Raw genomic sequence first — 26,716 nt, 5'->3', positions numbered from 1 at the left:
TTTTTAGTCTAGTTGATCTATCTGTGACAGTGAGGTGTTGAGGTCCCCCACTACAATTGTATTAGTGCATATGTGACTTTTCCTGTCTGTTAGTATTTGTTTTATATAGTTGGGTGCACTAGTGTTTGGTGCATAGATATTTATGATTGTCATCTCTTCCTCTTGGATTCTTCCCTTTACAAGGATGTAGTGTCCTTCTTCATCTCTCTTAATCAGTGTTGGTTTGAAATCTACTTGATCTCCAAAGAGGATAGCTACTCCTGCTTTTCTTTGGGTTCCTGTCACATGGAGTATTGTTTTCCACCCTTTAACTTTCAGTCTATGAGTTTCCTTTTGAATTAAGTGTGTTTCTTGTATAAAGCATATTGTTGGATTTTGCTTCTTGACCCATTCTGTCAGTCTATTTCTTTTGATTGGTGAATTGAGACCATTAACATTGATGGTTATAACTGAAACATATTGACTTGTCATTGTCATGACTTTTTCTTTTTGTTGGGTTCTCCCCCTTTACATTTAATTTCTTTTCATGCTAGATGGGTTCATTCTGCCTTGCTTCCTGAGGTTGTGATCCTCAATGTCTATTCCTAGGATATTGTGTAAAATTCTTTGGAGTGCTGGTTTGGTATTCACGAAGTTCCTAAGATGTTCTTTGTCATGAAAATATCTTATTTCTCCATCCATTTTGAAAGATAGTTTTGCAGCATACATCAATCTGGGTTGGAGGCTGTTTTCTTTTAGGGCTTGGAATATGTCACTCCAAGCTCTTCTTGCCTTGATGGTTTGTGTTGTGAAACCTGCTGTGATTCTGATGGGCTTTCCTTTGTATGTGATTTGTTTCTTTTCTCTAACTACTTGTAGAACTTTGTTCTTCTGTTGAGTTTCTGGAATCTTAACAATTATATGCCTATGTGTAGATTTTTTTTGATCAAGGCTCTTTGGAGTCCTATGTGCCTCACTTATCTGTATGTCAAGCTCTTTTCCACTGCTTGGGAAGTTTCCTGCCATTATTTCTGTGAAGATGCTTTTTATGTCATCTCCACTCTCTCCTGTTTCTTCATTGATCCCAATCAGTCTTATGTTATTCTTCTTTGCATCATCTAGCAACTGCTGGATTGATTTCTCATGTTCCCTTATAATTTTGAAGCAATTTTTCTTTTCCTGGTCACTAATTGCAATCTTATCTTCTATATCTGAAATTCTGTCCTCACTTTGGATCATTCTGCTGTGTAGACTTTCAATTTAGTTTCTCATGTCCTGGAAATCTATTTGCATCTGTTTTATGGATTCCATTTGTTTCCTATGTTGGGATTCCATCATGTTCCTGAGCTTCTCTCTAGATTTATTAATCATGTCTTGCAGTAGGGGCACAATTTCTCCTGTTATCTGAGAAATTATTTCTGATTTCATTTTTTCCAGATCCCCTTTTGTTGCCAGTTCAGTGGGTCCAGGTGGTTGAGTATCAGAGTGTTCCATCTCATTTCCCTTTGGGGTTGCTGTAGGTGATCTGGAAGTCTGGTTTTGAGACTTATTTACCTGTTTTCTCATTTTGACTGGTGATGGTGGGGTTGTTGCCGCCTGCATGGCTTACCTCCTCTGACCTGGGATAGGTGGGACAGGAGCTGGGAGTAGCAGTAGGGATGGTGGCCCAAGAGCCCTTTCCTGTGGGCTGGGAGCAATGAGAGGGATGGTGGCTGGGAAGCCCCCTGCTCTGTACCAGGAGCAGTGCGACAGTGGCTCAGAAGCCCCTACTTCTGGGCCGCGAGCAGCTGGAGGGATGGTGGACCAGAAGCCCCTTCCTCTGGACCAGGAGCAGTGGGATGGTGGCTCAGAAGCCCCTACCTCTGGGCTGGGAGTGGCGGGACTCACTACCGTGATCTGGTGGTCCTGTGTCCTCTGCATTTTTGTAGTGTGGAACCAGGTGGCTGTACAGAGGAGTGGGTGTGGCGAGGTGTCCCTGATGCCTATCTCTTAAAGTTGTGTTCTTTCCTGAACATTTTAGAAGAAGCTTTCTGTAGCATGGCCAGAAGGGCTAGTTTACCTAGGATAGTTCTAATTTTTGCTGCTGTTGTTTTACCCTCAAATTTCCTGGTTTGGATGATATATTATATGGCTGGATATCTATTTGGGATTTATTTGTCAATGCCTTGTGTGTGCTTATAAAATTTTTCTTTTCTATCTTGTAACTTTATGAAAGCAGGATCACTTTAATTACTCTTTATGATTTATTCTTGTTTAAGTAGCCTAGAATCTTTATACCATGGCTTGAGTAGCTATTTGTGACTACTATGTTACATATTTCACATACCAGCCATCTTTATTCTCCCAGTAAAATTTTTAGACCATATGTTATGAACTGCACTGTGTTTGCCCCAAAATCCATATGCTGAAGCCCTAACTCTCAATTTGACTATATATGTAGATGAGCCTTTTAAAGTGGAAATTAAGATTAAATGAAGTCACAAGGCTGGAACCCCATTTTAGTAAGACTGGTGTCATAAAAAAGGAGAGTTATCAGGAATGTGCCAGGAGAGAGAAAAGCCCATGTTAGGACACAGCACAAAGATGACCATCTGCAAGGATAGATGGGAGGCCTCAAGTGAAACCTAAACTGCCAACAGCTTGATTTTGGACTTCTAGCCTTCTGAAATGTGAGAAATATATTTCTCTTGTTTAAGTCATCCAGTTTATAGGGTTATGACAGCCCTAACAGACAAATCCGCTGTCAGTATAAGAATCAGGTAGTGATTTTGTTCAAAAAAATATACTATCCTGAGTGCTATTCCAGACTTAATTATAATTTATATGGTGGTACTTAAGGAAGATGTATGTTTTCCTAGGAAGTTTCTCATGCACAGTAAATTTAAGAGGCACTGAATTAGAGATGCAGTGCTAAAGATATTTTTTTCTTATAGGTCTATATCATGTCAGTTCTTTGTTCCTTCTTTCTCTGTTTAAGGACTTTTTATCTAGGTAGAAAGATTAAAGATTTTTTTTACTATATTGGATTTTAAATGAAAATTGTAGAAAACCTAAAGATTATAGGAATTATATATATTAAGATAAAGAGGTGAAGAAATATTTTAGTGGAAAATTAGAATCAAAAATAATCTAGAATTGTGGCTTTTCTATAAAATGCAGTACTACTCAGCCATAAAAAACAAGAAATTAGAGACATTTATAGCTAAATGGATGCACATTGAGGCCATACACTTAAGAGAAGTAAATAAGGTTCAAATGGTATAATTGATAATGTGAACTAGGAAGAAAAGGTCTAAAGGAGTTGGGGAAGTGGGAAGGGTAGGGGAAAGGAAAGAAGAGAAAAGAAAAAAATACGAGAAAAGGAAAAAATGGAAGCAAAGTCTCTGTAAATAGGGAAGGGTTCAGGAGGTGAAGGGAGGGCAGGGAAACTGGAAAAAATAAGAATTGAAATAAGTCATGTAAAGGTACAAAATCCCAATGATAAATGTAACTGTATTTTATACCTAAAATGTACCAATAAACTTAATTAAAAAAACAATGTCATTAAGAAACCCATTAAGGTGGGGTTCAACTATTGCTTCTTCATTTTCTGAGGTTAGTGAACAATGCTTGGAAATAACACTATGTTCCTTTCCTTGGGACTGTTAGGATCGTTGGCTTTTAGGTGTCTAGGAGGAGTGCCTTTGATTCCACCTTTGACCGTATACTGTATCTTAAATACTGATCCACTTACTCTTCAGAAATTTAAACACTTTTCAAAAGAGGTAGCTGAGGGACAAGTAAGCTAAGTAGCATTAACTCAATTGAAGCAGCCTACTAGTATTCTATAAAGCTTGAGATATTAATGCCAAAAATGTTAGGTGCAAACTAACTGTCAGTTCTAATTATAATTAGCATGAATCCCTGCCAATTCCATTCTTGTGGAAGGGCAAAGCCTCCCTTTAAACCCTACAATTTCAGGTTTCCTACAAATAATTCACTTGTACAAAGCATTTCATTTTAAATTTATTGGTGTATGGATTTCTAAGAAATAGAGATTTGGTTCCTGTCCATTGCACCATGAGGTCCTGGGAGCAGCTTGGAGCCCCACTTTCATCTGGAGCTTCTTTCCGCATGTCAGCCAAGCAGCCTGAGGCTCCTCGGCTGTGTTCCAGTTCTTGTCCACAGCACGATGAGGTCCCGGGAGCCGCTTGGAGCCTCGCCTTTATCCGGTGCTCCGCTTAGCTGCGCGGGTGCCTGCAAGGCCCAATTCCACCTCCTCCCCCACCTTCCGGCTCTTCTGCTACCTGGTCCCTCACTACAGAGGCACAGGGGATTATACTTCACATAGTTAAATGTGATAGATTAATAGCTACCACAAATTGCCATTTTCTAAGCTACGTTTGATGCTATGGTATTGCTGATTGTAACATTTGGCCTAACATGTTACAATTGATCTAATCAGTTTTCCTTCCTTGTATAAGGAAAATAAAATAGCCTCAGAGTCATTAGAGCCTCAAAACCTAAACACAAGCCATATCTGGAAGACACCTCTGAAAAGCAATCATTCCACAAGGGTTTTAAACACAAGCAACAAAGATAACTACATTAAGCAATTTTGAAATATCAACCCACAAATAAAACCAAGGACAGTACCAAAAACAAAAATGAGAAGACATTTAAGCAAGGCACAAACACAGGCTTCCATGCCACAAAAAGGAAATTCTGGGGGAAATGAGGTGGAAAAGTCTGATAATCAACCACCTGGACACCCTGAACTGATAGCACAGGAAGTAACAAAGCAGATGCATGAGTCTTTAGAAAAATTCAAAGCAGAAATAATCTCCCAGATAAATACAGAGATGGTGAGTAGAGTGAAAGACATGATTAGAGGCTCTAGAGCAGAAACAGACAAGAAAATAGATAAGATATAGAGATTTTACTGAACCTTTTTAGAGGATAGGAATAATTTATATTGTACCAATGCAAATGACAAGCATTGCAATAACATACACTAGGGGCATCACCATTCTTAACCATATATTGTTGTCACAACCATACAGTTTCATTAACCTGTCTTCTAAATCCAGTGTCTTTCTACCTTGCTAGTTCCTTTCATATTCTCTCATATTTTAAGATCAAAAGAACAAATTCCTTTCCCACTACATTCAGAGCAATTAATTTTCCACCCTAAGACTTGGTGCTCAGACGTTTCCCAGGTGGTTTTTTTGGGTGAGGCTGTTGAAGAGGAAGGATGATTGAAAAGGATCAGTTCTATCCTTCTACTTTAGTCATTTACCAAGGTAGGCTTCCAATCCAAGGCAATATTATTCTTGAAGTTCTAGTGACCAAATTTATCTCTATCTCATTTCATAAAAATATTATTGAAGTTACTACCAGGGAACAGACATGGCTATGGCATGACTAAATAGAAAGAGTCCTATACCAAGAGTGAAAAGGAGAAATATAGTTCACTTTTACTGAACTTGTCCTTTATGTCCAAAGAAAAGTTGTTTGTTTTATGGATATTTTCTTATTTGATTCTCAAAATAACCATGTTAGGCAGGCCACTGTTAGGTCCATCTAACAGATGAGAGAAATGAACACATGAGTTTAAGTGATTTAAAGAGTAAAAAGAAAATCTAGTATTTAAATTTAGATTTCCTGACTCTTAACTGCATGAGGTGTGATTAACAAATATTGTGAATGTTTAAATTTAAAAAAAGGGTTAAAGTAAAAGACTTGTTGCCCTTAACCACATCAAAATACACCCAATAACTTTAAACACACTTCTCCCATTGTCCTTGCCACTTTCTGAAGAAGTCCTGATAGTCCTCTTTCATGAATGTCTTTGCTGAATGTGAAAAAAAATACAGTGAATACTGCTGCTGAATGCTGTCCAATGGAAAGGCAGGCTTGTAGAAACATTACTGTGAACCCTCATCTATCCTGTTCACTAGATCTGGCACCATGTGACTTCTGGCTCTTCCAAAAAGTGACCATGAAAGGTAAACATTTTGAATCAATTCAGGATATTGAGGCAGTCATTCCAATAGCCCAAGTAAAAACACTGACAAAAGAAGACTTCCAGAACTGTTTCAGAAAGTAGCAAGAACAATGGGATAAGTGTATTCAAAGTGAAGGGGAGTATTTTGAGGAGGATTAATGGTAATGTGTCTTTTACTATAATTAATAAATTTAAAAAATATAAACATTCACTATAGTTTTCAATCGCATTTCATGTGTATTTTTCACTATGCACTTTGACTATCCCTAATCTGAAATCTAAACTGTTCCAAAATCTGTAATGCTCTAAAACAGAAAATATTTTGAGGAACACGATTTGGATTTTGGAGTACTTTGGATATTGGGTTTTTTGATTTTTCACATTAAGGGTACTCACCAGTAAAGTCTGTGCCAATATTCGTAGATCTAGAAATCTCTGAAATTTCAAACACTTCTAGTCCCAAGAATTAAGGAGTACCCAAACTGTAACAACATATGCTTCTGACTGAAAGTCCTGGATCCACAGTTCTACAAGTGGCTTGTGTGCCCTTGGGAAAATCATGTTCCTGCTCTGAGTTTTAGTTCCTCATCTATAAAACAGAAAGGGGTTAAATGATTGATGAAGGCCATTTAACTCTAGACAATATGGCATCCTATGACCTTATACCACTTGGCAAATGAAACTGGAAACTATTTTAGTATGCCTTGCTTAAGGAAGGCAGGCCTTCACTACAATCTGCATCCTGCATTTTTACTGTCTTTCTTCTCAAGTTGATTACTTGTTATGTGCTATTTACTTGAGGTTGACTAGATATTAAACATGTACTGTCCAGAATTCTTTAAAAAATAGTATTAATTTTCTTTACATTCCATGTTCTTATTTTTATAATCCTTAAAATATTAATGAGTCATACGGCAACACTGCTTTTGGTTATAAAGAAGCAGTATAAGGAATCAGCAAGTCTCATTTCTTTAATCTTATCTATCAGTCTCAAATTGTGAATGCTATTTCTTACACTAAGTGCCATGGCCTAGAATCTTTCCATCTCTTTCCGTGATTGCTGGCTGTGGTGGTGAGGAAGGGAGAGCTAAAGGCAAAGATACCCATTGCCATGATAAATACGTAGAACAGGCTGCATCAGTACACTGGCCAATGTGGAGATGATTGTGTGGTTGTAGGAAGCCTATATGTAGTGAAAAGATGTCATTGTATAAAATATTATTGGATCATGGATTTAGTTGCTAGTCTTGGCTAAATTGTTATCCATATGCAAAAAGAGACATAAGAGAATGACATACAAGATCCTGTTTGATTTGTTGGGTAAATGCAGTAAGATAAAGGTTTATTGGGTGAGATGATAGGGTTTGTTCTTACTGTGTAGAATTGAATTACTTGTGGGCCGGGGATTTAGCTCAGTGGTTCCTGCACCTGCCTCACAAGCGCAAGGTCCCAAGTTTGATCCCTGGTACCAAAAAAAAAAAAAAAGAATTGAATTACTTGTGCTAAACTGTTGTTGCTTGGCTCATCTTCTTCTTCAAAAAAAATAAAAATGACAATACATTTATGCTTGCAGTACTTTATATACATTATGTAATATCACATCACAACAACTCTTGATAGCTAAAATGTTGTTCAAATTCTATAAATGAGGAACATGAGACTCAGTGAAGTTAAGTAATTTTCGAAACACCGTATGTCTATGAACTATCTGAACCAAAACATAAACCTCACACTTTCCTCTTCTTTTTTCTGTTCTTTTCTCCTTTATCTACACTGTTTTCACTGTTACTCTTTGCACCTTGAATATCTAGTAAACATTTTGTTTAATCTTTTGTTATATAGCTTCCAGGAGTATTCATCCAAGACAGTTAATACCCAAGGGCAAAATAAAACCAAACAGTGGTGGCACGGAAGACGCCGAATCACCCCTCTGCAGACAGGCAGACACCTGGTTCCACATTACAAAGACGCAGAGGACACTAGACCACCAGACCAAGGAACTGAATCCTGCTGCTCCCGGCCCAGAGGTAGGGGCTTCCTGGTCACCATCATTCCCGCTGCTCCCAGCCCAGAGGAAAGGGCTTTTGGGCCACCATCCCTCCCGCTGCTCCTGGCCCAGAGGTAGGGGCTTCTGAGCTGCCATCCCACTGCTCCTGGTCCAGAGGAAGGGGCTTCCCGGCCACCATCCCTCCCACTGCTCCCAGCCCACAGGAAAGGGCTTTGGGGCCAACATCCCTACCACTGCTCCTGGCCCCTGTCGCACCTCTCCCAGGTCAGAGGAGGTAATTCTTGCAGGCTCTAACAGCCCCCCATCCCAGTTGAAATGAGAAAACACATAAATAAGTCTCAAAACCACACTTCCAGATCACCTACAGCAACCCCAAAGGGAAATGAGATGGAACACTCTGATACTCAACCACCTGGACCCACTGAACTGGCAACAAAAGGGGATCTGGAAAAAATGAAATCAGAAATAATTTCTCAGATAACAGGAGAAATTGTGCCCCTACTGCAAGACATGATTAATAAATCTAGAGAGGAGCTCAGGAACATGATGGAATCCCAACATAGGAAACAAATGGAATCCATAAAACAGATGCAAATAGATTTACAGGATGTGAAAAACTCTACTGAAAGTCTACACAGCAGAATGACCCAAAGTGAGGACAGAATTTCAGATATAGAAGATAAGATTGCAATTAGTGACCAGGAAAAGAAAAATTGCTTCAAAATTATAAGGGAACATGAGAAATCAATCCAGCAGTTGCTAGATGATGCAAAGAAGAATAACATAAGACTGATTGGGATCAATGAAGAAACAGGAGAGAGTGGAGATGACATAAAAAAATCTCTTCACAGAAATAATGGCAGAAAACTTCCCAAGGAGGGGAAAAGAACTTGATATACAGATAAGTGAGGCACATAGGACTCCAAAGAGCCTTGATCAAAAAAAATCTACACATAGGCATATAATTGTTAAGATTCCAGAAACTCAACAGAAGAACAAAGTTCTACAAGTAGTTAGAGAAAAGAAACAAATCACATACAAAGGAAAGCCCATCAGAATCACAGCAGGTTTCACAACACAAACCATCAAGGCAAGAAGAGCTTGGAGTGACATATTCCAAGCCCTAAAAGAAACAGCCTCCAACCCAGATTGATGTACTCTGCAAAACTATCTTTCAAAATGGATGGAGAAATAAGATACTTTCATGACAAAGAGCACCTTAGGAACTTCGTGAATACCAAACCAGCACTCCAAAGAATTTTACACAATAGCCTAGGAACAGGCATTGAGGATCACAACCCCAGGAAGCAAAGCACAATGAACCCATCTGGCATGACAAGAAATTAAATGTAAAGGAGGAGAACCCAACAAAAAGAAAAAGTCATGGCAATGACAAGTCAATATGTTTCAGTTATAACCATCAATGTTAATGGTCTCAATTCACCAATCAAAAGAAATAGACTGGCAGAATGGGTCAAGAAGCAAAATCCAACAATATGCTGCATACAAGAAACACACTTAATTCAAAAGGAAACTCATAGACTGAAAGTTAAAGGATGGAAAACAATACTCCATGTGTCAGGAACCTGAAAAAAAGCAGGAGTAGCTATCCTCTTTGGAGATCAAGTAGATTTCAAACCAACACTGATTAAGAGAGATGAAGAAGGACACTACATCCTTGTAAAGGGAAGAATCCAAGAGGAAGAGATGACAATCATAAATATCTATGCACCAAACACTAGTGCACCCAACTATATAAAACAAACACTAACAGACAGGAAAAGTCATATATGCACTAATACAATTGTAGTGGAGGACCTCAACACCTCACTGTCACAGATAGATCAACTAGACTAAAAATAAGTAATGAAATACTAGAACTCAATCGAACTCTTGAACCAATGAACTTTACAGATGTTTACAGAGTCTTCCACCCCACAAAATCAGAATACACATTCTTCTCAGCTGCACATGGGTCATTCTCCAAAATAGACCACATACTCACACATAGAACATGTTTAAGTAAGTGCAAAGGAATTGAAGTTATCCCCTGTATATTATCAGACCATAGTGTGATAAAATTGGAGATCCATAGCAAAAGAAACTGCAAAAATTTCATAAACACATGGAAATTGAACAACACACTTCTGAATAACCAATGGGTCACAGAGGAAATGAAAGAAGGAATCAGACAGTTCCTTCAATTAAATGACAATGACAATACAACATATCAGTATCTATGGGACACAATGAAAGCAGTCTTACGAGGGAAATTCATAGCAGTGAATACACATATTAGGAAAATAGAACAAGCCCAATTAAACAACCTCATGCTGAACCTCAAGTTTCTAGAAAAAGAAGAGCAGGACCACCCCAAAGCTCATACAAGGGAGGAAATTATAAAGATCAGAGGAGAAATCAATGCAATGGAGACTAAGAGAACGATACAAAAAATCAATGAAGCCAAGAGTTGGTTCTTCAAAAGAATCAACAAAATTGACAAACCCTTAGCCAACCTTGTCAGAAAAAGGAAAGAAAAGGCCCAAATCCATGCAATCAGGAATGAAAAGGGTGAAATTACAACAGACCCAGCAGAAATCCAGAGGATCATCAATACCTACTTCCAGAACCTATATGCCAATAAAATGGACAACAAAGAAGAAATGGACAGATTCCTAGATACATATGAATTACCAAAGTTGAACAAAGAAGACCTAAAAATTCTGAACAACCCAATATCAACCAATGAAATTGAAAATGTAATTAAAAACTTATCAAGTAAGAAAAGCCTGGGCCCTGATGGCTTCACTGCTGAATTCTACAAGACATATAGAGAGGAACTGCTGCCACTACTGTTGAAACTCTTCAATGAAATTGAAAGGGAAGCAATACTCCCAAATTCATTCCTGGAAGCAAGTATCACCTTGATCCCCAAAGCAGAGAAAGACCCAACCGAAAAAGAGAACTATAGGCCAATCTCACTAATGAACATAGATGCAAAAATCCTTCATAAGATAATGGCAAACAGAATGCAGAAGATCATCAAGAAGATCATACAACCTGATCAAGTGGGATTCATCCCAGGGATGCAGGGATGGTTCAATATACAAAAATCAATCAATGGAATACACTATATCAATAAAGCCAAGGACAAAAACCATATGATTATCTCCATAGATGCAGAAAAAGCACTTGACAAAATCCAACATGCATTGATGATAAAAACCCTACAAAAAATTGGAATAAATGGTCTCTACCTCAAACTGATAGAAACCATCTATGAATAACCAACAGCCAATATCATACTAAATGGTCAAAAACTGAAATCCTTCACACTAAAATCAGGAACAAGACAAGGATGTCCACTATCACCACTCTTGTTCAATATAGTTCTGGAAACATTAGCCACAGCAATTAGACAAGAGAAAGAAATAAAAGGAATAAAGATAGGTAATGAAGAAGTCAAATTGTCATTATTTGCAGATGACATGATACTCTATATAGAAGACCCCAAGACCTCCACCAAAAGTCTACTAGACTTTATAACCAAATTCAGTCAAGTAGCTGGTTACAAGGTCAACACACAAAAATCAATAGCTTTCCTCTACACCAATGACAGACTCACTGAGAGAGAAACAGGGCAAATAATTCCTTTCACAATAGCATCCAAAAAACTGAAATGCCTAGGAATCATCCTAATGAAAGAAATCAAAGACCTCTTCTCTGAAAACTATGGCATTCTGAAAAGAGAGACTGAAGGTGATATCAGAAAATGGACAGACATCCCCTGCTCCTGGGTAGGAAGGATTAATATAGTGAAAATGGCCATACTTCCAAAACTGCTATATAGATTTAATGCAATTCCAATTGAGATCCCAGCAGCATACTTCATGGACCTTGAGAAAACAATCCACAAATTCATTTTGATCAAGAACAGACCCAGAATAGCAAAAGCAATTCTAGATAACAGAGACATGGCAGGTGGTATCACAATCCCCAACCTGCAACTATACTACAAATCTCCTGTGATAAAAACAGCATGGTACTGGCAAAGAAACAGACCTGAGGACCAGTGGAATAGATTAGAAGATGCTGAAACAATGCCAGACACATCTCATCTTTGACAAAGGAGCCAAACACCCTCACTGGAGGAAAGATAGCCTCTTTAATAAATGGTGCTGGAAAAATTGGGCTTCAACTTGCCAAAGATTCAAACTAGACCTATATCTCTCACCATGCACTAAACTAAAATCAAAATGGATTAAAGATCTAAATATTAAAATAGAAACTCTGAACCAGTTGGAAAAGAGGTTAGGTAGAACCCTTGAAGACATCGGTGGAGGAAAAATTTTATGAACAAAAGCTCAGTTGCCCATGAACTAGCAGAAACAATTAACAAGTGGGATCTCTTGTTATTAAAAGGCTTCTGCACAGCAAGAGAAACCACCAGCAGTGTGAAGAGAAAACCCACAATGTGGGAAAATATCTTCACCTGCTCTTCCTCAGACAAAGGTCTACTATCTTGAATCTATAAAGAACTTAAAAAGATCAGACCTCCCAAATTTAAAGACCCAATTCAAAAATGGACATCTGAAGGGAACAGACATTTCAAAGGAAAGAAGTAGAAATAGAAAATAAATACATGAAAAAATGTTGAACATCACTGGTCATTCAAGAGATGCAAATGAAAACACCGCTGAGATTCCACTTCACTCCAGAAAGAATGGCTGCTATCATGAAATCAACCAATAACAAATGCTGGCAGGGCTGTGGGGAAAGAGGAACCCTGCTCCACTGCTGGTGGGAGTGTAGACTGGTGCAACCACTGTGGAAATCAGTATGGAGATACCTCAAAGAACTAGGACTGGAAGTCCCATTTGACCCCATTATTCCACTGCTGGGGATCTGCCCCAAAGAATTAAAAGAATCATACCACAGTGATATATGTGTGCCCATGTTCATAGCAGCACAGTTTGTAATAGCTAAAACTTAGAAACAGCCCAAATGCCCATCAACTGGAGACTGGATAAAGAAAATGTGGTTTTGTTTATGAAATGGAGTAGTACTCAGCCATAAATAATGAGAAATTAGAGACATTTATAGCTAAGTGGATGCACATTGAGGCGATACTCTTAAGTGAAATAAATAGGACACACATGTGTAAATACAGAATAGTTTTTCTAGTGTGAGAAACTGAAAGTGTAAATAAGGACTAAATGCATAATAGGTAATGTGAAATAGGAAGAAAAAGGGCAAATGGGAAAGAAGTGGGATGGCTAGGGGAAAGGATAGAAGGGAATGGGATTAATATGAGAAAATGAAAAAATAGGAACAAAATCTTTGTAAATAGGGAGGACTGGAGGGGTTGAAGGGAGGGCTGGGCAAGGGTGAAAAATAAGAACCAAAAGAGACTATGTAAAGGTGCAAATTTCCAATGATGAATGTCATTATATTGTATACCTAAAATGTACCAATGATTCGAATGAATAATTGATAATGTAAAATAGGAAGAAAAGGTCCAAAGGGGTAGGGGTACTGGGAGGGGCAGGGGAAAGGAAAAATGAGGAGAAATGGAAAAAATGGAAATAAAGTCTTTGTAAATAAGGAAGGGTGGAGGGGGTGAAGGGAGGGCTAGGAAGGGGAAAAAATAAGAACCAAGATGCATTATGTAAAGGTACAATTCCCAATGAGAAATGTAATTGTGTTGTATACTTACAATGTACCAATAAAAGAATTTAATTAAAAAAACAAACAAACAGTAGGCTGATTAATCAGTCAAGTAATTAAGTACTCACTGGCTGCCACTATGTACAGGCACTGAGGATTCAGGATTACAGAGACACCAGAATAACACTTATGGTGATTAAGCTTGATTGTATCAACTTGTTTAGCTTGGGAGTTGCCCAGGGGATTGGTGGGCTGCTCTTTGGAGTGTGTGTGGGTGGATCATGACCTTGGGTACTAAATATGTCCTTTGTGCCTTCCCCTCTGCTGCTGCTTCCCTGTGCTCTGCTTCCTGTCCACCATGAACTAAGCAGCTTTCCTCCACCATACCCTTCTGCCATGATGCCTGCTGATAATGGACAACATTCCCTTAAAACCTGAGCCAAATTAAGTCTCTCCTTTACATTGTGGATGTCCAGTATTGTGTCTAGCAGTGGGAAAGCTGATTAATATACTTACCTTTGAGAAACACATAATCTAATCGCTTGAACTGCACGAAGTGATGGCCAGTAGCTATGTATGATGATATAAATTAAAATTAAAATGAAATACAATTAAAATTAATTCAGTTTCCTACTCATGCTAAGCACATTTCTAATGCTCAACCACCACATGCAACTAGTGTCTACTGTATTAGACAATACAGATATAGAACACTTACCTTATGTAAGAAAATTCGATTACACAATACTTACACAATTAATCAATAAATATGTCGAGTGAAAAGACATATAAGATGTTTAAAAGTACTTAACAAGTGGTCTAGTTTTGGAGCCTTTTCTAAGGAAAGACATTTGAATTGAACTTTCAATCAGAAATAACCAAGCAAATATTACCATCCAGAGATACTCTCTGTTGTGAGATAATGTGACTCCCATAGAGTGACAGCCGTGCAGTTGATTTGCTGCATTAGTCTAGATGCAAAGGCACCTATCTTCCACTCAGAGTGGATATTACTTTGTGTAAAAGCAAGAGAGAACATAATAGAAGAAGGTAGAGACCTGTTTCACATCTTTGTCTGTTAATGTTGGGATGGTAGAATGTGGGCCAATGAATTTCTGGAAGAGAGGACCTGCATGCATTTTTGTGCTTTGTATAATAGTTACATATTTTCTTTTGAAATATTATGGGGAGATTCCAGCCTAGGTCTCACTGTTTGTGCTGGGTGTGTGTGCTGTGTTAGGAGCTACTTGCTCCATGAGTCTTACTACCCTGCACTGGGGAAGATATGGATATTTAGATACACATCTATATGTAGTAAGTTAAGTTCAGGTTCACAACCTGGCCAAGATACAACCCATGTGGCAATTGACCTATCCTAATTTAATTTCCATACAGAATGGATCTTCCTCTCCCATCATCCCCTCCTTCTCTTCCTCTGTCACCTACCATTATCACCTGCCATATATTTATTCTCCAGAAGTCCTAGGAAGAATCTCCACAGTTATACACATCCCAAGTCAAGCCTTAATTCTTTCTCAGACAAAAGCACCATGTTAAAGTGTGGGAAGGCCAGGCTGTTTTCTCCAGTGTCAATGTCATGCACTAAGAATGTTTTGTGTTTTACTTTCTAATAAAGTATCAAGATGGAAACAAAGTTTCCAAAAATGAGTTTAACTTGACTGATAGATTACATGATATCGCCACAAATGACTGTCAGTAAAAATTGCCAATAAGAACTGTCTACTGGTATCACAGAAAGTGGGCCAAAAACAGTCCCAGCCATCTATATTAGTATCATGTGGATCCCCTGATCTTGGGAATGGAAATGACTTAGTTTTCAAACTCTTCCCAGTTTTGAACTTTGAGAAACAACTGTGTCAGCCCCTGCATATCTACCAGCTGCTTCTCTCATTTGTATATTGAAATGCTTTTTATAATGCATTGTGTTCCTACTGTTTGTTTTAGGGAGAATTTGTTTCTAAAGATCATATTCTCTATAAAAAGTACTGCTTCCTTTTTGATTTAGAATCCTGCTTGCAGTCACCTCTCAGAGATCTTGACTCAGTGCTTATGGCTGGAATCCAAGTTCTGTCCCTCTCAGTTTTCGTCTCATGTTTTGAGATTTGTCAGAGCCATTCTGTATTTGATTTATCTTCTGCCAGGATGGTGGCTCTGAAGTCAATCTGTGTGCCAAGTGCTTCTGAAATGGCCTTTACAAACCAGATAATTTAATTTCTCCATTTTCAGAAAGTAAAGAACAAGTCACGTTATTAAGTGGAAATGAGCCTATTTGGTGCTGAGAAGAGGCTAACATTATGGCCCTAAGTCTGAAGAAGAAGCTCAGCTTGTCCCTGATGTTTCATTCTACTTAAAATCTCCACACAACACTCCTACCCTCTACTGCTGCCGAAATCCTCAGACACAGACATGTACTTCTACCTCTTCAAGTTCATGAGTTTTTTGAGGCCCAGTTTATCTCCTCTATGGTTTTTTTCTCTGATTAGGAAACCTGGATTTTTTTCCTTCTTCTATACCATCTACTGTCTGTGTCACACAATTTAACATTCACTTACCTATACTAGCTATGTACTCTCCTCTATAATTATGGAGCAAATTTTGTGAGGGCTTAGCTCATGTCTTATAATTCTTCCCCTGGTGATTGTTTTATTCATTTATCTATTCAACAAATATTTATTGTGCATTCACTTCATTTAGGTCCTGTGCTGGGCACTAGAGCTACAAAGATAAATAAGGTAAAAAGATGAATAAGACATGACCCCTGTGCTCAGGAGTACCCAGTCTAATAGGGAAGGTAAACAAAATGTATATAAGTTCAATAATGTATTATAGGTTTCAAGAAAGAAATCAAAGTAGGGTATAAGGAAAACATAACGGAAGAAGTCAGGGCCAGTTCTACTTGAAGGAGGCAGGAATAGCTTCATAAGGGAGATGATGACTGAGCCTTGTTTTCAGAGCTTAGTTCATATTTACTTGGTAGAAAAGAGTGAGAGGTGCATTCCAAACAGTGAAAGCAACAGAAGAAAAGACAGGCTTGAAAAAGTATTAAACAGTGGAGTCACAGAAAGTGATTTAGTGTGACTGGAAGACAGTTGGGTGGAAGTGAATGGGATAATAAGTGAGATATAGCATTGGAGTGGTATTAGGAACCAGATTATGGAGGACTTCATTGTGTTAAGGACAATAAACCTTAGGCCACAGGCACGAGCCATTAAATAATTGTGTATAGAGTAGTTACACAATCTGATTTATGATTGAAAGAGATTAATAGATAGCAAAGAGTTCAATTGGGAGACTTTTATAGAAGCTAAGGAATGGGAAAGGTCAGAGACACTGAAAAGAAGAAGGCTAGGGTGAATCCCTGATTTCAGGTTTCGACCACTGGATGGGTGGTGATATCATTTATGGAGGCAAAAAACAGAAAAGGAAATCCTCTCCCCTCCTGTAAACCCAAGCAGGTCCACAGAAGGTACTCAATACATGCACAATATTTATTTAATTTTTCTGTGTTAAGAAAGAGCAGAAGGTCTTACCTTGTCTTGGTGACCTGCCTTAGGTTATAGAAGATTCTTTCTGCAGTGATAGGGAAGTCTCATGCGTCTTTTTTTGCTGCTACCATATGATTTCTCTTTGCTGCCATGATCTATCTTTCCATTTCTATGTATCTGGTGCAGGTCCTGGACTCATGACTGAACTTGCCTTTTTTTTAGTGCTGCACATCTCTGATCCTTGTCCTTATGTATGACTTATTAATGGTAATTGCATTTGAGCGGTGACTTGGAGTTTGCCAGGTATTTTCAAATGTATTATTCCCTTTGATCCTTACTACATTGAAATAGAGAAGTAAGTTTAATTTTCCCTGTTTCACCTACAAAGGAATTTAGGCAGTGGTGACGTGACCTGTCAGAGATCATATAGCTGGTAAGTGTTATAACTGTGACTGTCTCCACATCCAGTGTACTTTAATTGTGTAGTCTTGATCCTTGCCTCACTCTCTGTTAGTCAAGTGGTTCTAGCCTCTCTAATTTCTACCCTCTTCTTTGTTCTGACTCCCAGTGCTTATCTATGCCTCAAGTCCACTGTGAACCTCTCCTGTGAGCAGCAATCTCACGTGGTTAGACCTATACCTTGCCCTGTATTTCCAGTTCTACATTGGCTCTTACTCAGGTATCTTACTCTGTCTTAAAATCCATCTACCCACAGTCCTGACAATGGCAAAACAGGACTTACAGAGCGATTTGTGACACCAGCACTTTTTTCCCCCAAGAACATAGTGGGACACCCACTGTCAGTCTATTGGATAAAAACCTGACCTGAAGACGTCTTGGCCTTTGGACTGTGTTACTTAAAACTATTTAATCTGATAATATGAGCAATAAGAGAAGAAAGGGAATGAGCAAGGAAAGTTTCCCAAACCACAGCTTGCCTCCTCTCCAACACAGGTCTTGTTTAAGGTTGCCAGTGAGCTCCCTTGTATAAGCCTGTCTCTTTGTGATTACATGCATCTCCTGACTCAAATATTTGGGAGTGGGCATTTTGGGCCATTTAGCATTCATATAATAGCAGCAAACAATTTTCAGGATCATACAGATGGTTGGTAGATGCCTTTATATCAACACTGAAGTAGTTTAATGGTTCACCCCATGTAAGTCAGGGCTGCCTAAGCTTTCTTAGCACTTTAGTGTTTATAGCTGAGCAGCAAGTACAGTACTTGTGGAACATTTCCTGCATAACAGAGATGCTATAAACAAACTCCTTGCTCTTGAGCCTTGGCCATCTGGTTGAGAAGAGATATTTTACATTTGCTCTGCTATGACTGAGCAGAATACAACAGAATTGTAAGTCCATGCTAAGAGTTTGGAACAGGAAATGAGGATATGGGCCAACTTACTTGAGGGTTGAAGCAGCTCCCTTAAAAGATGACATTAGATCTGAGCCTTAAAGAATGGGTAAAAATTGGAATGCAGAATGTATGAGTTAGCATTGGTGCTGATATTCTGGGATGGCAAAATGGCAAGATAGAAACCCCATATTTAATTGTTTTTCAAACAGCATCTCTCTCCATCTCTGGTGACAAGTTCAGGAAGGGACCTGTAAAAGCAGGCTTTCTTAACTATGCCACTGTAGGTTCCCCAATTCTACAGTTTGGTTCTTTTGCATCATAATTTTAGACTTTGTTGTGAACCTAGCCCAGGAGGCTCCTTTCTCAAGTCAGGTTTAACTCCAAGTGAAAACTGAATTTGTACTTTTGAGATATTTGCCCTAAGAAGGCTGCACTGCTAAAACACAGCCTAGAATAGAAAAGTTAACTTTGTCTAACTCTGAGATGCAATTTTCTCTGTTCTTCCTTGGCAAAGATGATGCTGTGACTGGGGAGTCTTTTTAGAGTGACAGATCTGTGTAGGCTGAAGTCCCAGTTTGATCGCGAGGGGGTGGAAGATGGAAATTTCTTTTTTTCCCCTCTATGATGGATTCTAATGCAGGCAAGTATATGCTCTGGAGGCTGTTGTTAGATGCATGATGTATGCCTTGTTTCTCAGTGGAACATCATGGAGCAAACAGCATTTGAAGCATGTTTTTGCAAGTGGGGCAGAGGCAGGATGTGCTAATCAGGGGAAATAAAAATGTGTTAGGATAGAACAAGTTTGTTGGAGCTGTGGTCTAAAGAAATGTTGCATCTGATATGAAACTCAATTGCCTCACCCAGTTTTTCACTTTTCTCAAAGGTTTTCCTAGATGCTATGATAGAATGAGGTAAGACATTCATCTCTTAATTTGGGTCATAGGGGAGGTCTGTTAAAAATGGGCAGTGATAGTTGGCCTGGACAACCTTGAGCTTGGCAACATATACCTATTAATTTCACACCTTCCTTTTCTTTTTTGTTCTTATTCCCTCTTAGAATTCTCCCCTGGGAAATCTAGAATCCTCCTCTATCAAGTCTACTGGAACTTCAGTGAGTGACTTACACTGCGGGGCGGGGGGCGCATGCTAGAGATACAGCAGTGCTACAGTAGTGGCTCATTTAAAGGTCTCTGTTGTAAGACAAGTAGGCGGTTCAAGTGTAATGTCCTGAGGGTATAGCAAATTTTCCTTCAGCATAGGTCAATGCCCAAGGTTAGGAATTGATTGGTGGATTAAAGCAGTGGTCCTCTTTGAAGCCTACCTGTTCTTTGAACAGACAAGGTGAAGACATATGAAGGGCTAGAAAATTAATGAAAATAGAGATTAAGAAAAGTTATCTCAAAGGCTTGTTTAGAGTGGGTTCTATGAGAAGAAATTAGTATTTTATAGGTTAAAGAATGAAAAGTAACATTAATTGAACTTTTACTATATGCCAAATATTTTATATAAAGTTCTCATTTAATTCTCATGATAAGCCTATGGTGTAGGTAATTTCATTATTCATATTTTACATACAGATAAAATGAGATTCCATTTTCTAAGGCCAAAGAATTGGTAAACGATTGAACCATGAATGATTGATTGATTAGTTGATTTTTATCATGCTAAACACACAGAATTAGTTATTTTAACTAATTTGCACCAGGATTTAGTTTTAATTTTATTTTAGTGGTTAAAAACACAGAATGTAAAATTTACCACCTGAGTCATTACTAAATGTACAGTTCAGTAGTAGTAAGTGTATTTATATTAGGACATGATCAGTTTTATAATTTTTTCATCTTGCCAAACTGAAACTCAATTCCTATTACATAGCAACTCACCTATTTTTCCTCCCCTCCTCCCAGTTCTTGGTAATCATCGTTTTACTTGTTTGTATGAATTTGACTACTTTAGGTACCTCATATAAGTAGAATTGTGCAGTATTTGTGTTTCTGCTTCTGACTTATTTCACTTAACATAATGAGGGTTTCATCCATATTATATCATGTGTCAGAATTTTCTTCCTTTTAAGACTGAAAAACAGCCAGCCTTAAAATAACAATGTATACATGCATGTGCCACAATTTGTTACTCTACTCATCGATTGATGAATACTTTTTTTTTTAGCTTTTAGCTATGATGAATGATTCTGCTGAGAATATGGAAATAATAGCATCTTTTAGAGACTCCTCAGTAGTACTTTTCTGACAAAACTATTGGATGGATTTATCCTAAGTACAATTCTGTTTTCAAATTTTAGTTTTCAATTATATATTGTTAGTATTTAGAATTTAGGCTGATGTTTTTGTATGTTGACTTTCTATTTTGCAGCCTTATTTAGCCTACTTATTAGTCCTAAGAGTTTTGTTTATAGATTGTAGTTTTCTTTAGGTAGGCATGTTGTCATAAGAGGTAATTTAATTTTTTCCTTTCAAATTGGTATACAATTTATTTATTTTCCTTGCCTGATTGCAACAGCTAGGAATAGTAAACCAAGGCATTCTTACTTTAGTCTTAATCTTAGAGGGAAAGCATTTTGTCCTGCCATTAGGCATAATATTGGCTGTAGGTTTTGTAGATTACCCTTATTGGGTTGAAGAAATTACCTTTTATTCCTTGTTTGGTAAGTATTATGGTTGAGATATAAACTGTCCCAAAAAGTTTCATGTGTTCAGAGGTGGGGCATTTGGAAGGTGATTGGCTCATGGAGGCTAATCCACTGATGAGTATAGTGTGTTAATCCCCAGTGAGTTCATAACCTGCTGTGGTTAACCCACAGTGGGCTAATCCCCAGTGAGTTCATAGGCAAATGTGCTGTTAGGAGGTGGAGCCTGATTGGAAGAATTTGGTCACTGGGGGCTCCTCCCTTCACTTTCTCTGCTTCCTGACTGTCGTGAGGTGAGAAGCTTTCCTCTTCCATGCCCTTTCACCATGATGTTTCTGCCTTGAAGCCAGCTGACCATAGATTCACTTACTGAAGAACCATGAACCAGATTAAAACTGTTTAAGTTGTGGGTGTTAGGTATTGCGTCTCAACAGTAAGAAAGCTGGCCAATACACTGAATTTTTAAAAGTATATGTTGATAACAAATTTTGTCAAGTAATTTTTCTGCATCCATGCTTGTAGTAATGTGATTTTTCTTGTTTAAACTGTTTGATATGTTGGATGCATTGGACGATTGTGAATATCCATCCCAAATTGCATTCTTGGTGTAAAACTCATTTGATTATACAGTATTATTATTTTTACATAGTGCCTGATTCAATCTATTAATACTTTATGGAAGACTTTTACATTTATATTTATGAGCAACATTGGTTTGTAATTTTCTGTTCTTGTACTATTGTCTGGTTTTGCTATCAAGGTAATGCTGGCCTTATGAAATAATTTGGGAAATGTTCCTTCTTCCACTGTTTCTAAGAGGAGGTTGTATAGAATTGGTATTACTTCTTCTTAAAATGTTGGGTAGAATTTTCCAGTGAATCTTTATGTGCCTGGAGATATTATTTTTGGAAAGTTTTTAAGTTATAAATTCACTTTCTTTAAGAGGACTATTTTTCTATCTTCATTTTGAATGAATTTTGATAGTTTGTTTTGATTTTTTTAAGGGATTGGTTTATCTAAGCTATTGAATTAAGGTACATAGAGTTGTTTATGGTATAGCTTTGTTATACTTTTAATGTCTGTAAGTCCTGTATTAATATGTCCTTTAATTTCTAGTAATTGTATTTATATGTTTGCTAACTTATTTCCTGTTAATCTTGCTCAAATTTTATCAATCTTACTGATCTTTATAGTATTATCAAAATAGATCATGAATTAGCAGTTAATTGAATCATGATCAGGTCTTCTAAGCAGAAACTATACATTTGGGAAAGAATTTAAATGGGATATAATATGTTCATGGTCTAGAAGATGTAGTATTATAAATACATCTTAGATTTTTTTTAGAATGGAAATTGATAAGCTGTTTCTAAAATTTATATGTAAATACAAATCCCCTAATTAGTTAAGAAAAAATCTTGAAGAAGAACAAACTTATAGACTGTAAACTACCAAATATCAAGAGTTATACTGTTTTTTTGGGCTCTACTAAAACAAAGTGTCTTATTTGTTAAGGATGGAGAAATAGACCAATGGAACAGAATACAGGGCTCTGAAAAAATCTTATACATATATGGAATTTTGGTATGTGAAAGAGATGGAATAGAGATCACCAAGATAAGGAGAAACTGTTAAGTAAATGAAACAGGAAACATTGTTTATTCAATGTCAATTTCTATCTGTTATATTATACATAAAAATAACTCCAGAAGAATAAGTTGAATATCAAAAGCATCACTAAATCCTTTTGATAAAAAAAAAATCAGTGGACTTCTTTTTCATCATAAAGTAGCAAGCTGTTTCTTAAACATAACACAAAGCACAACCAGAAAAACCTAAGTCTGATAAAATTAATTGCATTTAATTACAAATTTCTATTAATGAGAGTATTGCTTACTGAAAGTGAAAGTGCAAGATACAAACTCTGAGAAGATATTTGTAGCACAGTATCAAGATCATAATAGTTATATTCTGGAAGGAGCCTATATGCCCATTAACAGATAAATAGATAAAGAAAATGTGGTATTTACACACAGTGGAGTAGTACTCTGGCATAAAGAAGGATAAACTTGAGTCATTTGTTGGAAACTTGTACCCTGAAACCATAATTTGAAGTGAAATAAATCATACATACAAGCTTAAATATTGCAGTTTCCCTTTTATGAGAAAACCAAAATATAAATAAAGAGTAAAAAGATAGATAATAGGAATTAGGGCAATAGATCTTTCCAAAATGGAAGGGGATCGAGAGGTGGGGGAATAGAGAGCGAGTGAAGAGGAAAGGAATAAAAAAATAATTTAGATTATTATGTATATGTGTCAGCTCCCCACAAGGAAGGTGATCATTATTTACTTCAAATATGTACTAATAAAAACTATAAACAAAACAGAAATGTAAATAATGTAACAGGAAAATTCACAAAAGACAGTAATTTTATAGATAAGAAAATAAATGAGTCTAATAAGATGAGTTACTTGACCTCATTGATGATTAAGGAAATTCAAATCAAGGAGTGAAGTAATACTTTATACCAATCATTGAAGAGTGATCGCGAAGTTTGACATTGGTAAATTTTGAATATGAGGAAAAACAGTATCATCTGTATGTTGGTGACGGAATTATAAATTGGTACAATTACTTTAGGAAATAACAGCATGATTTTTAAAGTTGGATATTCACATTGACTTATACCTAGCAATTGAAGTTCTAGATATATTCCTAAGAGAAATGTTAGCAACTATAAATCAGGGGCTAGCCACAAATATTCACATCATCATTTATTACAGCAGCAAAAGTAGAAATAACTCAACTCCTATCAACAGAAGAGTGGGTAAATGATAGTATATTGACATAAATATTAATAATATAACATGGGATAAAAAATTAAAGTCCTAAAAGATACTCTATATAGACTCACAGCTTTTATAAATGTGTAAGTCCAACCATAAACAAATATTATATTGCTAAAATGTAGGCATATACCCAATAAAATTAAAAAGGAGATGATAAATGTAAAACTCAGGAAGATTGTTTCTAAGAGTGAGGTAAGAAGATGGAATTTGGAAGGGCAGGTATGTGTAGGTTACTCATAAAGTTCTAGGTTTCAGATTGGATTAGTGATATCATAGGATTTATTATTAAAATACTAAGTGAAAAAGCATATAAATAAATGAGTACCATTCACAGACCTATTGGGATTGTGAATTTGACTAAAGATCAATTTTTGTGTACCTAAAATAACTCAAACAAAGGGACCTCAAAAATTGAGTTTAAGCAGTAATTCTGTTTCCATACAAAATTTCCACTTGTTTGCAAGTGAGATGTGAAATTAACTATTCTCAATGTATTTTACTTTAGCTTTGAAAAAAGCCTGGAGAGCTAACTAGAAACATAGCTATTACTAAAATTATTAATAATTACAGTGACTTGAAGTTAGTTGAAGTGTGCACTGCTGATTGGCTAGTGACTAATTTAGGCATGATAGCAGGTAAACAAATGTAAATGTTTTGAGAACCCTGGAGCCACTCTTTGTAATTCAAATGTGTGATTTGTGTAAATGAAGTGGTGGTTTTGTTTTTAAAGTGTCCCACAGCTCCTCTGGCTCAGGGAAGCAAAACTGGCATCCAACTTGTTGAATATATGTATAAATTTTCTGTTTTTCTGAGAAGTATTTTTCTGACATGTATATAGACACCAAAAATTTAATTTGAATTTTTTATTTGTAGTGAAAACAGAAAAACTGCATTCCAGCTTTTTTCTATCAATTTAAAATGGACTTTTCTTCAAAAAATTTAATATTAAGACAAAATGTTCATGAAAAGTTTTCTGAAAGTTACATAGTTCCTGAAGGAAAATCATTGTAGGGCCAAGAACGTTAGCATCACTTGGGAGCTTGTAAGACATGGCGACTCTCAGGCCACATTCCATATTTACTCTATGAAAATTTGCAGTTAACAGGATTCCCTAGGTGTTGTATATGCACATAGAAGTCTGAGAATCAGTGGTTTAGGAGGGATTCTTACCTGAAGTTCAACCATGGTTGGATCTTAGGAAGTCCTTGCACTCACTGAAACTTTATGCAAAATTTTGACTTTGAGGAAATGTGCATTTTTCTGGAATACACCATATATTTCACTCCTAGACCCAGATAGACCATTGAAATGTTGTGTAGTTGGTCCCCAAACTCTTGCTGGCTGTTTCCCAGACTGTGCTGTAGCTTTCTGCTTCCTTTACTTGCATTGAGAAGCACTGTGAAAGTGTAAGATTGGACCTAGGCACAATTGAGACCACTGAGGCAGGCAAAGTCTAAACAACATGCAATGAGTTTATTGTCATCTGGGTGCAGATAGGCCAAGGGCGAGAAAGCCATTGGCACTGAGAGAAGGGTGCTCATGGTTGATATAGGGCGTTTTAGGTGGGGGAGGGGGCACTGCTCAAGAGGGTGGAAAATTTTAGAGTCCCATGGGTGATGTGCCTGGGGCTGGCTGATAAACAGGGTGGTGGTGAGAGCAGCAGGGCAGCTGCTGGCTTCTCCTTAGCTCTGTGCTCCTGTGGATGCGGGTAGCGGGTCTGCTTGGGCAGGGGTCTGACTTGGGGGATCTGTCAGAAAGCTGCTGTTGAAATCCATCATATTTTGTTTAATGGTAGATATGGCTGAGAATATTATACACTGCACAAGTAGCTCCAATACCTGATTGGGCAGCAGAATCATCTGAGGTGTTTGTAAGCCACAGATCTGAAGTACTTCCTGGTAATATGTGTATTTATCAAGCACTGTTGGTGGTTTTGTTGAAGCATGTTGATAGCATAGTTTCACTACCTTGTTAATGTCTTTTTATTAGAAGCTACAGGAATTTTTTCCCTCCAGCCTTATCATAAGGGAAAGCTTTATTTCTTCTGGGAAAATGTCAGGGAATAGTACAAGTACCGTATGTAAACTTTGTGTATATCCCCCTTTTCTTTAACTTACAAAATGCACATGTGTAACATACTTTTGAAAACTGTCCCTTTATATAATTTTGTGTTCTAACATTACCTCTGCCTGCATTTTAGTCTTGATTTTTCTGTCACCTTCATCTATTTCACTCAAGTGGGTTTGTGTAATTTTTAAGTTTCTTGAACTTCTTTTTGAATGAGATAGGCTACAAATAAAATATAAACAAATATTTAAATGATGTATTTATTGGATCTATATAAACTTGTTCACTGTTAAAATTTTTACTTGGAAGAAGAAAAGTGGATTTTCTGTAAAATAACTTGTTTTCTTATACTGTGTTTGGTTTTGAAAGCTATCTTAAGTTTTGCAATTGAGAATTTATATTCAAACATTATGTTTGAAGTAGTAATCAAAACTTCAGTGAAATATGACTCCACACTTACTAGGATTGCTGTAAGAAGAAAAAGATAGACAATAATAAGTGTGACCAAGAGTGTAGGCAAGTTGCAACCCTCATATTACTATTGGAAATGTAAACTTATACAGGTGTCTAGAAAAATCTGGCAGTTCCCTAAAAAATAACCATATGACCAAGCAATTCTCTGAGGTATATAATCAAGACAAATAGAAA

The 26,716-nt window shown here is 37.2% G+C and overlaps 1 long non-coding RNA gene across 2 annotated transcripts in view; it reads left to right on the top strand.

Moving 5' to 3' along the window:
- Window positions 1-19,160: 19,160 nt before the first annotated feature.
- The window catches only part of LOC110347432 (uncharacterized), a 420,795-nt gene continuing 413,239 nt past the window's right edge, over window positions 19,161-26,716 (top strand). For both annotated transcript variants that reach the window (XR_015446809.1, XR_002392062.2), the window contains exons 1-2: window positions 19,161-19,412; window positions 19,559-19,612. This is a non-coding gene — a long non-coding RNA (uncharacterized LOC110347432). The remainder of the gene's footprint in view (window positions 19,413-19,558; window positions 19,613-26,716) is intronic.

Source organism: Heterocephalus glaber, unplaced genomic scaffold (genome assembly GCF_053883595.1).
Source record: "Heterocephalus glaber isolate CG9 unplaced genomic scaffold, H.glaber_assembly_v1.0 deba00001729, whole genome shotgun sequence".
Lineage (NCBI taxonomy): Eukaryota > Metazoa > Chordata > Mammalia > Rodentia > Bathyergidae > Heterocephalus > Heterocephalus glaber.
This window is presented reverse-complemented; position numbering and strand designations above follow the sequence as displayed.